Here is a 16,050-nt window from a genome sequence, read left to right as displayed (position 1 = left end):
TGAATGCCTATCACTTTCACACCATCATTAAGTAAAAAAAATATGAAATCAAAACATAATTGGCAATTTGATTCATATGTACTGCTTTGTTTTTGATTTATATATATTGTTCTTTACTGTCCTAGACATTTGATATTTTTAATGCTTTGTAATTTTTTTTTTTTTTTAAACACGAGACAGGGTCCTGCTGTGTCACCCAGATTAGAGCACAGTGCTGCCATCATTACTCACTTAAACTTCCAAATCCTGGGCTGAAGTGATCCTCCTACAGCAGCTTACGTAGGACTACAGTAACATACTACCACACTCTATTAACTTTTTTGTTGTTGAAGAGATGGGGTTTCTTTATGTTGCCCAGGTGAGACTTCAACTTCTGGCCTCAAGCAATCCTCCCACCTTAACCTCCCAAAGAGTGTGATTACAGGTATGAGACACCACACCTAGCCTGTAAACGGTGTCTTTTTTTTTTTTTAATTTTAGACTCTATATTGCCCTCGATAGAGTGCCGTGGTGGCACAGCTCCCAGCAACCTCAAACTCTCGGGCTTAAGCAGTTGTTTTTTTTTTCCTGGGGCTGGGTTTGAACCTGCCACCTTCAGCATATGAGGCTGGTGCCCTACTCCATTGAGCCACAGGCGCCGCCCTTAAGCAGTTCTCTTGCCTCAGCCTCCCAAGTAGCTGGGACTACAGGCACCTGCCACAATGCCCAGCTATTTTTTGGTTGCAGTTGTCATTGTTTAGCTGACCCAGGCCAGGCTCGAACCCCCCAGCCTCGGTGCATGTGGCTGGTGCCGTAACCACTGTGCCATGGGCACTGAAACTAAATGGTATCCTTTTTAAAGCTAATATTTTTCTATGTTTTAGGAGCTTTTTCTTAATCTCATTTCCATTAATTTATCATACTGATTTAAAATGTATTTTTGAGACACCCTCACATTGTTGCCCTCAGTAGAGTGCCATGGTGTCTTAGCCCACAGCAACCTCATACTCTTAGGCTCAAGCCTTGCCTCAGCCTCCGAGTAGCTGGAACTATAGGTGCCCAACACAACTCCTGGCTAGTTTTTCTATTTGTAGTAGAGACAAGGATCTCACGCTCTTGCTAAGGCTGGTCTTGAACCCTTGAGCTCAAGTTATCCAGCCACTTCAGCCTCCTAGAATGCTAGGATTACAGGCGTAAGCCACCATGCCTGGCCTATTGATTTAAAATATTAACAGTGAATCTAGTTTATTCCTGAAATTCACTTGGTCATGTCCTTCTGTGTTCCACAATTCAACTTGCTCACATTTTTGTTTAGAATTCTTTTAATCAATTGTAAGAGATGAGTCTATAATTCATCGGGTCTTGATAACAAAGCATACTGTCCTCATAAACAAGTCTTTTTCTAGTCTGTGAATATAGTTTATGTATTAATGGTATTACTTCTTCCTTAAGTGTTGCGGAATAATTCACTGCTAATGCTATCCGGGCCTGGAGTTAACCTCATAGTAATGGTTTCCAATTCTAACTTAGTATTTTCTTTTCTTTTCTTTTTTTTTTTAATAGAATCTCGCCCAGTCACCCTGGCTAGAGTGCCAGGGTCTCAGCCTAGCCCATAACCATCTCAAAGTCCTGGGCTGAACAATCTGCTTCCTTCAGCCTTCTAAAAAGCTGAGACTATGGGCCACCAGGCTCGGCTAACTTTTCTCTGTTTAATAGAGATGGGGGTCTCAGCACACTCATCCTGGCATTAAATTCCTGGCTTCAAGTGACCCACCTACCTTGGCCTCTCAGAGTACTACCCTGTTTCCCTGAAAATAAGACAGTGTCTTATTTTAAGGTGTGCTCCCAAAGATGCGCTAGGTCTTATTTTCAGGGGACACCTTATCTTTCCTGTAAGTAGGTCTTATTTTCGGAGGATGTCTTATTTTCGGGGAAACAGGGTAGGATTATAGTTGTGAGCCATCACATCCAGCCATGACTAAATTTTTAAATTATATACAGAACCATTCATATTTTTGACATCTTTTTGTATTAATTTTAGTTGTTTTTCCATTTCAAAACAATTTCAAATTCATTAACACAAGATATCTATAATATCTGTAGTGCTGTCCTTTGTTTCATTCTTGATAATGGTGATGTATTTTTCTACTTTTATTTTTTCTAGACGGAGTCTGTGTCGCCCTTGGTAGAGTGCAGTGACATCACAGCTCACAGCAACTTCAACCTCTTGGGCTTAAGTGAGTCTCTTGCCTCAGCCTCCCTAGTAGCTGGGACTACAGGCGCCCACCACAACGCCCAGTTTTTTGTTGCAGTTATCGTTTAGCAGGCCCGGCCAGGTTCCAACCTGCCAGCCTTGTGTATGTGGCTGGTGCCCTACCCACTGAGCTATGGAGCTATGGGCGCTGCCCACACCTGGCTATTTTTGTTGTTCTTGTTGTTGCAGTTGTCATTGTTGTTCTAGCTGGCCTGGGCCAGGTTTCAACCCGCCAGTCGGCATGTATGTGGCAGGCGCCCTACACACTAAGCTACAAGTGCTGCCCCTAATTTCACATTTAAAACTATAAATATTTCCCTAAGACCTGCTTTAGTTGAGACCACAAACGTTTTTTGAGACAGGGTCTCATTTTATCATCCTGGATAGAATGCCATGGCCACCATTATAGTGCAACCCAACCTCACACTCTTAGGCTCAAGTGATCTTTCTGCCTAAGTCTCCCAAGTAGCAGGTTACTAAAGACACGTTCCACCATGCCCAGCTAGTTTTTCTATTTGCCTTTTTTTGTTTTTTAAGAGACAGTCTCATTTTGTTGCCCTCAATAGAGTGCTATGGTGTCACAGCTCACAGCAATCTCCAGTTCTTGGGCTTGCCAATTCTTTTGCCTCTGCCTCCCCAGTAGCTGGGACTACAGGCGCCTGCCACAACTATTTTTTTGTTGCAGTTTGGCCAGGGCAGGGTTCAAACCTGCCACCCTCGATATATGGGGCCGGCACCCTACTCTCTGGGCCACAGACACAACCCTGTTTTTTTTTTGTTAGTAGACATGGGGTCTGACTCTTGCTCAGGCTGGTCTCAAACTTCTGAGCTCAAGTGATCCACCTGACTCAGCCTCCCAGAGTGCCAGCAACTTGTTTTTTTAAATATTAGTATTTTTAAATATTTTGAAACCAGTATTTCTAGAGCTACAAATTTTAGCTGTACATAACCTTCCCATTGTTACAGATTACTATTTAGATCACACAATTTGTAAAGTTCTTATTTTCAATTAAATCATTACTTGTTATTATAGTTAATATTCCCTAGACAAGCAGAGTACCATGACTGTATTATCTTTCCTAAACAATATTTTGTTTTTCCTGCTGTGATGAAATCTGATTATTTCTATAAACCTAACCTTCACTTTTTTTGAATTGACTAGAACTATCATATCAATATTTCCTCCTTCCACACTCCTTCAAAATCTAGTTTAAAGATCACCCCTTGAGCAGTGCCTGTGGCTCAGTGAGTAAGGCACTGGCCCCGTATACCGAGGGTGGCGGGTTCAAACCCAGCCTCGACCAGACTGCAACAAAAAATAGCCGGGCATTGTGACAGGCACCTGTACTCCCACCTACAAGAGAATTCCTAAGCCCAGGAGTTAGTGGTTGCTGTGAGCTGTGATACCATAGCACTCTACCGACTGTGACAAAGTGAGACTCTGTCTCAAAAAAAAAAAAAGACAGCGCTGGGCACAGGTAATCCCAGAACTCTGGGAAGCCAGGGTGGGAGGATCCCTTGAGCTCAGGAGCTCCAGACCATCCTGAGCAAGACCCATTTCTACTACAAATAAAAAAATTAGCCAGGTATTGGAGCAGGCACCTTTAGCTCTGCCAGTTGGGAGGGCTGAAATAGGAAGACCACTTGAACCCAGTAGTTTGAGTTTGCTGTCAACTAGGCTGACTCCATGGCACTCTAGCCTCTGACAAGAGAGAGACTCTGTCTCAAAAAAAAAAAAAAAAAAAGAGGGCAGCGCCTGTGGCTCAGTGAGTAGGGCACCGGCCCCATATGCCGAGGGTGGTGGGTTCAAACCCAGCCCAGGCCAAACTGCAACAAAAAAATAGCCGGGCGTTGTGGCGGGCGCCTGTAGTCCCAGCTGCTTGGGAGGCTGAGGCAAGAGAATCGCGTAAGCCCAAGAGTTAGAGGTTGCTGTGAACCGTGTGACGCCACGGCACTCTACCCGAGGGTGGTACAGTGAGACTCTGTCTCTACAAAAAAAAAAAAAAAAAAAAAAAAGGGATACGGGGCAGCGCCTGTAGGCCAGTGAGTAGGGCAACAGCCCCATACACAGAGGATGGCAGATTCGAACCTGGCCCCAGCCAAACTGCAACCAGAAATAGCTGGGCGTTGTGGCAGGTGCCTGTAGTCCCAGCTACTCAGGAGGCTGAGGCAAGAGAATCGCCTAAGCCCAAGAGCTGGAGGTTGCTGTGAGCTGTGACACCACAGGACTCTACTGAGGGCGACAAAGTGAAACTGTCTCTTAAAAAAAAAAAGATACAGAATGTGATAGAAGAGTACAATTCTTTTTCGAATTGTCTCTCTCAACTTAATAAGAATACTCTTCGTCCACTTAGTTTTTATTTTTATTTTTAATAACAAATATATTACTTAAATTTCAATTACATCGAATGAAATACATCTGTACACACTACAAAAGAAAAACGATATATGCACAAAGATGCAAAGATCATGTAATAGTTTCATAGGAGACCAAGATATTAAGTAGTAAAGTAATATAATGCAATTGAAGGCTGAAATGAACTAAATACAGAGTCAGTAAGGCAAATAAAACAAAATTCAAGATGCACCTTGATACACTAGGTTTTAAATCATTTCCAATAAGGCACGGCTCGTGCATTTCTGTTGAAGCAGAAGTCAATCTTAGGATGTGTTCTGTGCATATCTGCAGATAAGACTGTTACGTAGATTGATTTGACTAAGATCCAACACTTCCAAAAAATGAATTGATGGATAAACCAAGAAAGGCATCCTTCACAAAAGCTGAATTCAGTGTAATTAATTCTTCATTCGGATGCTTCATTTTTGCCTTTTCAATAGCTTTCCTGTGATCTAAATTATCTTTATCTTGAATGTTCTTCCCCATTTGTTTTGCAAATAGTTTATGTGGCAGGTCATTTACTGGCTACAATATGATAAAAATCACAATGAAAATAGTATTAAGTCTCAATCTTGAAAAACAGTCTAAGTGGATCTAACAATTTTTCTAATGTGAATTATTCAGTATAATTTCCTTATATAAGTTTTGACATCAGAGAAAGGTATGTCATAAAGCGAGCAACATGTATTGGGTTATATTAGAAAGTTCATCTTCAGCATAATATGGAAGCGTAGAAATCAGTTTTCTAAATGTAGCAGGATTTTAACAGAAAAAGCAAAATAATTATTGCTTCCTGATTAGACACATCCTTGAACTTGCTTGCTAAAATTGATAGGAGGGAAATTGTTTATTTTTTTAAAGATATTTATAACAATGAACTTCTAGTAAAAGTAGTCTTTTTGTTGTTGAAACAGAGTCTCACTTTGTTACCCTGGGTAGAGTGCTATGGAGTCATAGCTCACAGCAACCTCAAACTCTCAGCCTCAAGTGTTCCTCTTGCCTCAACCTTCCTAGTAGCCGGAACTACAGGCGCCCACCACCAGTACCTGGCTAGTTTTAGAGACAAGGTCTCACTCTTGCCCAGGCTAGCCTTGAACTCCTGAGCTCAAGCAAATCTATTGCCCCGGCCTCCCAAGTGCCGAAATTACAAGCGTGAGCCACAGCACCCAGTTTGGTTAAAGTAGTCTTTCCTCATTCAATCATAGCATCACGACAGGGGTAAACTCAATAGAGGAACAACATTGTAGCACATTACTCAGCATTTTATATTAACTCTGATGGTCCATTACCTACTTCATGACTACATGTACCAAGGACGCCTGGCGGAATTCAGTTAACGGTTCTGGCATTTGGTTCTTCAGATAAAAGATGACTAAGACAACTCCAGGAAATAAGGGAATACGATAATAAAGTCGGGAGTAGGAATTAAATCTCGTTCGTTAGCTTGCCAAAGCCCTCTGGCGAAGACCAAGGTTTTACTTACTCGTCAAGGAAAAAGTAAAGAAAACCAACAACCCTGAGGCCAGTTCCCTCCGCAGCCCTGTCGGAAGCCAGCTCAACCACGGGACGCAACACTCTCCCACTTCGCCAGGGCTCCCCTCCGAAAGCGGTGTAGACGCTCCTTTCGCCCCTCACGGGTGACTTTGCCGCCAAGCCGGAGCCCCAGCGCTCCCGCGGACGCCTTTTATTCGGTGATCTCCGCCACGACCGCCCGGCTCGCCCAGGGCTCTGAAGGCTCCGCGTCTTCCCCTCACAGAGCGCAGGGCGTCCGCGAAACCGCCGCTCGACCAACCGCCGCCCGCGCGGGGCCCCCGTCTGACCCCAACGTACCTTTAGCTACGCCGCGCCGGCAGCAGCTCTGCCCACAACCACTCAGAACAGCAACGGCCGCTCACAATGGAGGTCCCCCCTGCCCTCGTTCAAGTAAATCTCCTTCGGCCCACCCCCGCCTAGCCAATGGCAGGGCGAACGTCGAGCCAATGGCAGCGGGAAAGTGTGGCAGTCCAGCCAATCAGAGACGAGCGTGAGGAATGGGCGGGGATACATGCAGGGAGGGAAAGTGGAAGGTTAAGGGCCACCCGCAGTTAGCGTCCTGGAGCGCTTCCTCCCCGCAGTCTCCGGCTTCTCTCTCTCGTCTCCCGGTACCACCCCCCTCAACCTCGGATGCAAGCGTCTCACTACACCTTTTTTTTTTCTTGGTGGTTTCTGTAAAAATTTGAATAGTTTTTCGAAAATTATTATCAAAAGCGTTTATTTGCAAAAACAAGCCCCCTAAAATACGTACTTTACCGATTTAAAATTTTAAGATACTGTATTGAACTATTTATCTTTATTACTGAGTTTTTTCATGAACCCTTAAATTTTGCAACTTAAGAAGAGTGGTGCTCACACTGTTGTCTTTTTTCCTTTTTCCTTTTAAACATTTATTTATTTTGAGGTAGAGTTCTCTGTCGCTCAGGCTAGAGTGCTGTGTGACATCAGACTAGCTCACAGCACCCTCAAACTACGGGGCTGAAGCAACCCTCCTGCCTCAGCCTCCTGAGTAGCTGGGACTACAGGCTAGCGCCAGGTCCCCAGGCAAATTCTTTCTTTTTATAATACCGGTAGGTCTTTCTCTAGCTCAGGCTGATTTCAAGGTCCTGAGCTCAAAGGATCCTCCCTCCAGGGCCTTCCAGAATGGTAATATTACAGAAGGGAGCCACCTGGCCGGCTTGTTATCTTTTCCTTGAGTTCCTTAAATTGTCCCAGGTGCCTGGAGGCCTGCTGCTAGAGAATAGCTCTCTTAATGGTTATCCTGGGTTCACTCAGTAGGTGCTCAATAGGTTGTTATTGTGTGCTCTCTGTGTGGTAAGTGCAGGAAATACAACCATCCTAACTTGGACTAGTCACTTTCAGCTACAAGAAAAATGAGTCAAAGTCAATCTAGAGTGTTAAGTCATTAACAGAATCCCATCTTCTAAGCTATCAGGTTCTTCATCTCCAAAATCATCATCTACAAATATGATTTTGGGCAGCGCCTGGGGCTCAAGGAGTAGGGCGCCGGTCCCATATGCCGGAGGTGGTGGGTTCAAACCTAGCCCCGGCCAAAAAAACACACACAAAAATAAATAAATAAATAAATAAATAAATAAATACAAATATGATTTTGATGGCAGGGAAAGGTGGGTTTAAATGTCAATACTATTTTAACAATAATATGAGGATATTATTTACTTTTTTCATTCTTTCAGTCAAGAGAGTTCAAGGGAATTTTCCAGAAGTTTCTAGAAAATTGATGTGAGATATTAAAACGGATTGAATGCAGAAGCAGATGAGAGATCTGTCTTACCTCAGACATTAAGGAAACTGGCAAAAATGTAAAACTATCTTACTGTGACCAGTGTTATAACAAAATTTTATTAGTGTCTGAGCTCCCTCATATTCAAAAGGAGTTTCTGGAACTCACATCAGAACTGAAAAGCAGGCAGCTAAGTGGCCTTGACTTCACAGGGATGAAACAGTGAGTGTTATCTCAGCTCCAGTGGCCTACCAACAGCAATCTTAGAAAAAAGCAGAGAAGAGACAGGTTTAAGTACAAACTACTGAACAGAACTTTTTAATTTTTCTGTACACTGATACAATTTCTTTGAGTTTTTCCTAGGAAACAGCAGAACCTCCTTGCATCCCTGAGATAACTATAGCACCTTACTCTACCAGAATGTCAGGAGAAAGTCAAAATAAGTGATAAGCCATAGCAAATTGTGATCATGAGCCGCTGAGCCTGCTCACAAGGCTGAAAGAATGAACAATATTAACCCCTTGCTTATTATAATACTGAAATCCCCACCCTGGAAAGGGATTTGTACACCTTTTCTTTTTGAGACAGAGTCCCCCCACCCCGACCCCCCACCCGCCAACCTGGGTGTTTGTGGCAGGTGCCCTGCTCACTGAACTACGGGCGCCACCACCAGTCTTGCTTTCGTTCAGGTTGGTCTGCAGCTCCTGAGTTCAAGCAATCCAACTGCTTTAACCTCCAAGAGTGCTAGGATTACAGGTGTGAGCCACCACACTGGGACTACGAATACGATTTTGATGGCAGGGAGAGGTGGCTCATGCCTGCAATCCTGGTGCTCAGGGAGGCTAATGCAGGTGGATTGCTTGAGGTCAGGAGTTTGAAACCAACCTGAGCAAGAGCAAGACCCCATCTCTATGAAAAAAAGAGAGGAAAAAAACCCAAAAACTAATTAACGCCTGTGGCTCAAGGAGTAGGGCGCCGGTCCCATATGCCAGAGGTGGCAGGTTCAAAACCAGCCCTGGCCAAAAACTACAAAAAAAAAAAAAGAGAGAAAAAATTAGCTGGGCATGATGGCAGATGCTTGTGGTCTCAGCTACCTGGGAGGCTGAGACAAGAGAATTGCTTGAGCCCAGGAATTCAAGGTTGCAATGAGCTATGATCATGCCACTACACTCTAGCCCGGGAGACAGAGTGAAACTGTATCAAAAAAAAAAAAAAAAGTCTCAAGAATGTGATTTTGAAAATATTTGACTCTGGGAGGCTAAGGTGGATGGATTGCCTGAGCTCACAGGTTGGAGACCAGCCTGAGGAAGATCTAGACCCCCATCTCTAAAAATAGCCAGGTGCTTTGGTGAGCCCCTATAGTCCCAAGTACTTGGGAGGCTAAGGCAAGAGAATCTCTTGAGCCCAAGAGTTTGAGGTTGCTGTGAGCTGTGACACCGTGGCATTCTACCCAGGGCGACAAAGTGAGACTCTGTCTAAAAAAAAAAAAAAATTTAGAAAGAAAGAAAAGAAAAAGAAAATAATTGAAAGGCATATATAGGGTTGCAGAGAGAGAGGATGTAGGATGGAATAGGAGGTGGGTAAGTTTCAGCTAGGTAAGGAATTTGGACTTAATTAAGTCAATATTGAGTAGCTTTTAGAAATGTTATGGCTTTTTAGGGCAATAGTATAACTAGTATATGATAATAATAATAATAATAATTGATAATCACTGGATGTTATGTTATTCAAATTTTTTACATACAATATTTTCCATTTATTTCCACACCTGAAGTTAGACAATCTATATTCAAAGCTATGCTGTGTTACTTATCAGCCACATGGTCTTGAGCAAGTTAGGTCAATTTCCAGGGTCACAATGATCTTATCTCTAAATAGGAATAAGAATAACAATAAAAGCAACAATAAGTGATTCAATGAGTTCTTAATTATTTCAGGCACTGTACTCAACTCATATTACTTAATTCTCACAAAAATCTTCATAATATACTGTGAAGCCTTTCAATTTGCTATTTGACTTTCCTTTTCTTTCTTTCTTTCTTTTTTTTTGTAGCGACAGAGTCTTACTTTATTGCCCTGGGTAGAGTGCCATGGCATCACAGCTCACAGCAACCTCCAACTCCTGGGCTTAAGTGATTCTCTTGCCTCAGCCTCCCAAGAGCTGGGACTACAGGCGCCCGCCACAACGCCTGGCTGTTTTTTGGTTGTAGTTGTCATTGTTTTTGGCAGGCCAGGGCTGGATATGAACCCGCCAGCTCTGGTGTATGCAGCTGGCGCCTTAGCAGCTTGAGCTACAGGCGCCGAGCCTGCTATTTGACTTTCTTAAAGAAATACACAAGATAACAGAGATATAGCTTCTCATATATTTCCTGACTTACAGTAGACACGGGAAGTATAGTGATTGTTATTATTAAAATTGATAAAGCTGAGAACATGAATGGTCTTGGCAAATTTTCTAGCTATTTATGTTGGAATATTTTTTGTTTGCTCATTGTCTTCCAATAAGGACTGTATTAGGCAGAATTTGAACCCTATAATCTCTTTTTTTTTTAGAGACAGAGTCTCACTTTGTTGCCCTTGGTAGAATGCTGTGGTGTCACAGTTCACAGCAACCTCCAGCTCTTGGGCTTAGGCAATTCTCTTGTCTCAGCCTCCTGAGTAGCTGAGACTACAGGTGCTTGCCACAACGCCCAGCTATTATTTTTGCTGCAATTTGGCCGGGGCCAGGTTCAAACCCGCCACCCTCGGTGTATGGGGCTGGTGCCCTACTCACTGAGCCACAAGCACCACCCTGAACCCTATAATTTTTGTCCTCTACTATTTCTCTTATCTTTAAGTTACATTACATGGCAAAAGAGAATTTACAGGCTGGGCAGGTGAGTTCACACCTGTAATCTTAGCACTCTTGGAGGCCAAGGAGGGAGGATCCCTTGAGCTCGAGAGTTTGAAACCAGCTTGAGTAAGAGGAAAATTCTGTCTCTACTAAAAATAGAAAAATTAGCCGGGCATTGTGGTGAGCGCCTGTAGTCCCATCTAAAAGTACTTGAGAGGCTGGGGCAAGAGGATCGCTTGAGCCCAAGAGTTATAGCTTGCTGTGAGCTGTGATACCATAGCACGCTTCCCAGGGCACAGAGTGAGACTCTGCGCCCCCCCGCCCCCCCAAAAAAAAACAAACGAAAAACCAAAAGGTACTTTACAAATGTAATTTAAGTCATAATAAACTGACCGCAGAATGAAAGGATTAGCTGGGATTTTCTAGGTGAGTACAATATAATCACATGAACTAAAAGCAAAAGACAAGTCAAAAAGATGCAGCAGAAAGGAAAGTCATAGAGATTCAAGGCATGGGAAGAACTCAACTCATGTGTGGTGCCTTGAAAATGAAAGGGACCACATGGGAACCATGAGAAGAAAAGAAATTCTGGCGGAGTGCAGTGGCTCACCCCTGTAATCCTAGCACTCTTGGAGACTGAGGCAGGCAGATTGCTTGAGCTCAGGAGTTCCAGACAAGCCTGAGCAAGAGCGAGACCCCATCTCTACTCAAAAAATAGAAGGACTAGCCAGGCATTGTGGCATGCATGTGAAGGAAAGTACTACCAAATCCGAAAAGGGGGGGGAGGACCAGCCATGTAGCAGCACCTGTCACCCCCTACCATGAGAATGTGACCTTTTGTAACTGTCCTAGGAAATAGCCCCAAGCTGAAGCAGATAACCGGTAATTGGTTCTGAGAGAAAAAAAAAAAAGCTAAGCAAATGTTTAACTGCTGATCTTGTCTTAAGACAGATGAGTAATGAACCAGAGTTGTTCTTATCTGGAAAAGCCCCTGCTATGTCTGCTACCCCTCCCTACTTTGTGGTTTTTGCCTTTATAAGCTTGTAAAACCTGCTGTTCAGGGCTTGACTCTTCTGCTCCTAAAAGAGTTGCGAGTTAAGCCCCAGCATGCTGGAATAAAATCCTCTTGCTGATTGCATCAAGTGCCGTCTCTTGCAGTTGATTGGGGTCGTCGTCCTTCAGGACAGAGTGGGGGGTCCTGCCCCAAGTATTTCACATGTATAGTCCCAGCTGCTCAAGAGGCTGAAGAAAAAAAGATCACTTGAGCCCAGGAGTTTGAGGTTGCCATGAACTATGATGCCACAGCATTCCACCCAGGGCAATAGAGTGATACTCTGACTCAACAAAAGAAAAAAGAAAGAATAGTAATTCTGCCAATAACCTGAGTAACCCTGGAAGGATATTCTCCCCCAAACCCTTGGCTGACTGACACCTTGATTTCAGCCTCAAAAAGACCCCAAACAGCCCTGATCAAGTTAAAAACTTCTGTAGTGCTAAGCACACAATAAGATAATCTTCAGACTGGAAAAAGATATTCACATGTTACAAACATGACAAAGGGCTAAAAACCGGAGTCTATAAAGAACTCAAGCAAATTAACAAGAAAAAAGCAAATGACCCCATTAATCACAGGGCAAGAGACATGAACAGAACCTTTTCCCAAGAGGACAGTTGAATTAATGGCCAATGAACACATGAAAAAAATGCTCATTGTCCCTAATCATCAGAGAAGTGCAAATGAAGACCACTTTGAGATTATCACCTAACTCTTGTAAGATCAGCTCACATCACAAGGTCTCAATGCTGCATATGCTGGTATGTGCGTGGAGAGGGTAACACTAGTGCACTGTTGGTGGGATTGCAAACTAATGTAGCCTTTTGGGAAAGTAATATGGAGAATCCTCAAAGAGCTAAAAGTAGACCTTCCATTTGATTCTGCAATCTCATTACTAGTTACCTACCCAGAAGAAAAATTTTTATCATAAGGACATTTGCACTCAGAATGTCAGCTCAGTTTGCACTCAAAATAGCAGCTCAATTCACAATTGCAAAGATGTGGAAACAACCCAAACACCAGTCAACCCCATGAATATATTAATAAACTGTTGTACATGTATACCATAGAATACTATTCAGCCATTAAAAGAGATGGAGACTTTGCATCTTTTGTATTTCCCTAGATGGATCTGGAGAACATTCTTATAAGTAAAGTATCTCAGGAATGAAAAAGCAAGCATCCCGTGTACTCAATACCATGTTGAAACTAGTAGATCAACAACTACAGGCCCATAGGAGAGAAAAACGCAAGTAAAATCATGAAGGGGGTTTAGGGCTCGGTGTCCGCAGCTCAGGGAGTAGGGCACCAGCCACATATACCAAGGCTGGCAGGATTGAGCCCCACCCAGGCCTGCTAAACAACAATGACAACTATAAGCAAAAAATAGCCGGGCATTGTGGCAGGTGCCTGTAGTACCAGCTACTAGGAAGGTTGAGGCAAGAGACTTGCTTAAGCCCTAGAGTTTGAGGTTGCCGTGAGCTATGATGCTATGGCACTTTACCAAGGGTGACATAGTGAGAATCTATCTCAAAAAAAGGGGGGGGGAGTTTAGTAAGTTCCCACCTACAAGGTACAATGCAGGGATATATGGCACAATTCCTAGGTGAAAGACTCAGGTGCAACTCAGACTTTACCTTACAAATGTAAGCAATGTAATCTAATCATATGTACACTCACATTCATCTGAAATAAGCAATAAATAGGGTGGCGCCTGTGTCTCACAGGAGTAGGGCACTGGCCCCACATATCTGAGGTGGCAGGTTCAAACCCGGCCTCAGCCCCGGCCAAAAGCTGCAAAAAATAAATAAATAAATAAAAAACTTTATTATTTATTTTTCTTAAGAGGCCAGTTCCTTGGTAGAATTTTTTTTTTTTTTTTTGAGACAAAGTCTCACCGTGTTGCCCTAGGGAGAGTGCTATGGTGTCACAGCTCAGAGCAACCTCCAACTCTTGGGCTTAGGTGATCCTCTTGCCTCAGCCTCCCAAGTAGCTGGGACAACAGGCATCTGCCATAATGCCCAGCTATTTTTGATAGTAATTATCATTGTTGTTTAGCAGGCCCGGGCTGGATGCGAACCCACGAGCTTCCATGTATGTGGTTGGCACCCTAGCTGCTGAGCTACAGGCGCTGAGCCACTACCATTTTTTTCTAAATGGCTATTCATGTGATTATCGGCATTTCCAAATGCCAGTTTATTCTCCCTTTTCCCTAACCTATTATCAACATTCCTACCATGAAAATAATACACACATGCACACACAAACACATAAATGCTGCCACTACTTTACCTACTGGGGAGTTATAACAGCTACAAAATACTTTATAAGAAGTCAAGGGCCAGCACCTGTGGCTCAAGTGGCTAAGGCGCTAGCCACATAAAGCAGAGCTGGCGGGTTCGAATCCAGCCCGGGCCTGCCAAACAATAATGACAACTGCAACGAAAAAATGGCCAAGCATTGTGGTGGGCACCTGTCATCCCAGCTACTTGGGAAGCTGAGGCAAGAGAATTGCTTAAGCCCAAGAGTTTGAGGTTACTGTGAGCTGTGACGCCAAGCACTCTACCAAGGGTGATGTAGTGAGACAAAAAAGACAAGGAGTGTAAAAGGCTGTGCACAAAACGTGTCTAAGAATTAAGGACTGAGAAAGGCACAGGTATGGGAAGCAATATGAATTATAAGCAGAATAAATACAAACATTAGACCTGGAACAGGATATTAAACTCCTGGAAATCTGGCACATTTGTTTAAAACTGCTGAGAGCTAAAGACAAAGGGAATGTTTTTGAAGAGTTGTTGAAAAAAAAGTGCTTTCTGATATTTCTTTTTTTTTTTTTATTGTTGGGGATTCATTGAGGGTACAATAGACCAGGTTACACTGATTGCATTTGTTAGGCAAAGTCCCTCTTGCAATCGAGTTTTGCCCCCAAAAGGTGTGTCACACACCAAGGCCCCACCCCCCTCCTTCCTTCCCTCTCTCTGCTTTTCCTTTCTCCACCCCTCCTTCCTTCTTTCTCTCTCTGCTCTACTCTTCCCCAACGACCATCATGTCATTAATTGTCCTCATATCAAAATTGAGTACATAGGATTCATGCTTCTCCATTCTTGTGATGCTTTACTAAGAATAATGTCTTCCACGTCCATCCAGGTTAATACGAAGGATGTAAAGTCTCCATTTTTTTAATGTCTGAATAGTATTCCATGGTATACATATACCACAGCTTGTTAACCCATTCTTGGGTTGGAGGGCATTTAGGCTGTTTCCACATTTTGGTGATTGTAAATTGAGCTGCGATAAACAGTCTAGTGTAAGTGTCCTTATGATAAAAGGATTTTTTTCCTTCTGGGTAGATGCCCAGTAATGGGATTGCAGGATCAAATGGGATGTCTACCTTGAGTTCTTTTTTTTTTTTTTTTTTTGTAGAGACAGAGTCTCACTTTATGGCCCTTGGTAGAGTGCCGTGGCCTCACACAGCTCACAGCAACCTCCAACTCCTGGGCTTAAACGATTCTCTTGCCTCAGCCTCCCAAGTAGCTGGGACTACAGGCGCCCGCCACAATGCCCAGCTTTTTTTTTTTTTTTTTTGGTTGCAGTTCGGCCGGGGCCGGGTTTGAACCCGCCACCCTCGGAATATGGGGCCGGCGCCTTACCGACTGAACCATAGGCGCCGCCCTACCTTGAGTTCTTTAAGGGTTCTCCATACTTCTTTCCAAAAAGGTTGTACTAGTTTGCAGTCCCACCAGCAGTGTAAAAGTGTTCTCTTCTCTCCACATCCATGCCAGCATCTGCAGTTTTGAGATTTTGTCATGTGGGCCAATCTCACTGGGGTTAGATGGTATCTCAGGGTGGTTTTAATTTGCATTTCTCTAATAAATAGAGATGATGAGCATTTTTTAATATGTTAGCCATTCATCTGTCTTCTTTAGAGAAGGTTCTATTCATGTCTCTTGCCCATTGATATATGGGATTATTGGCTTTTTTCATGTGGATTAATTTGAGTTCTCTATAGATCCTAGTTATCAAGCTTTTGTCTGATTGAAAATATGCAAATATCCTTTCCCATTGTGTAGGTTGTCTCTTTGCTTTGGTTGTTGTCTTCTTAGCTGTACAGAAGCTTTTCAGTTTAAGTAAGTCCCATTTGTTTATTTTTGTTATTGTTGCAATTGCCACGGCAGTCTTCTTCATGAAGTCTTTCCCCAGGCCAATATCTTCTAGTGTTTTTCTATGCTTTCTTGGAGGATTTTTATTGTTTCAT

General features: G+C 43.2%; 1 protein-coding gene across 6 annotated transcripts in view; it reads right to left on the bottom strand.

Annotated features, from left to right (window-relative positions):
* The window catches only part of ATF7IP2 (activating transcription factor 7 interacting protein 2), a 243,054-nt gene extending 236,534 nt beyond the window's left edge, over positions 1 to 6,520 (bottom strand). For all 6 annotated transcript variants that reach the window (XM_053556334.1, XM_053556333.1, XM_053556335.1 and 3 more), the window contains exon 1: positions 6,462 to 6,520. The gene's annotated coding sequence lies outside the window, so the exon portion shown is untranslated. The remainder of the gene's footprint in view (positions 1 to 6,461) is intronic.
* Between the last annotated feature and the right edge of the window lie 9,530 nt (positions 6,521 to 16,050).

The sequence above is a fragment of the Nycticebus coucang genome, chromosome 12, assembly GCF_027406575.1.
Source record: "Nycticebus coucang isolate mNycCou1 chromosome 12, mNycCou1.pri, whole genome shotgun sequence".
NCBI lineage: Eukaryota > Metazoa > Chordata > Mammalia > Primates > Lorisidae > Nycticebus > Nycticebus coucang.
The sequence above is the reverse complement of the archived record's forward strand: the minus strand, read 5'-3'. Positions and strand labels throughout refer to the sequence as shown.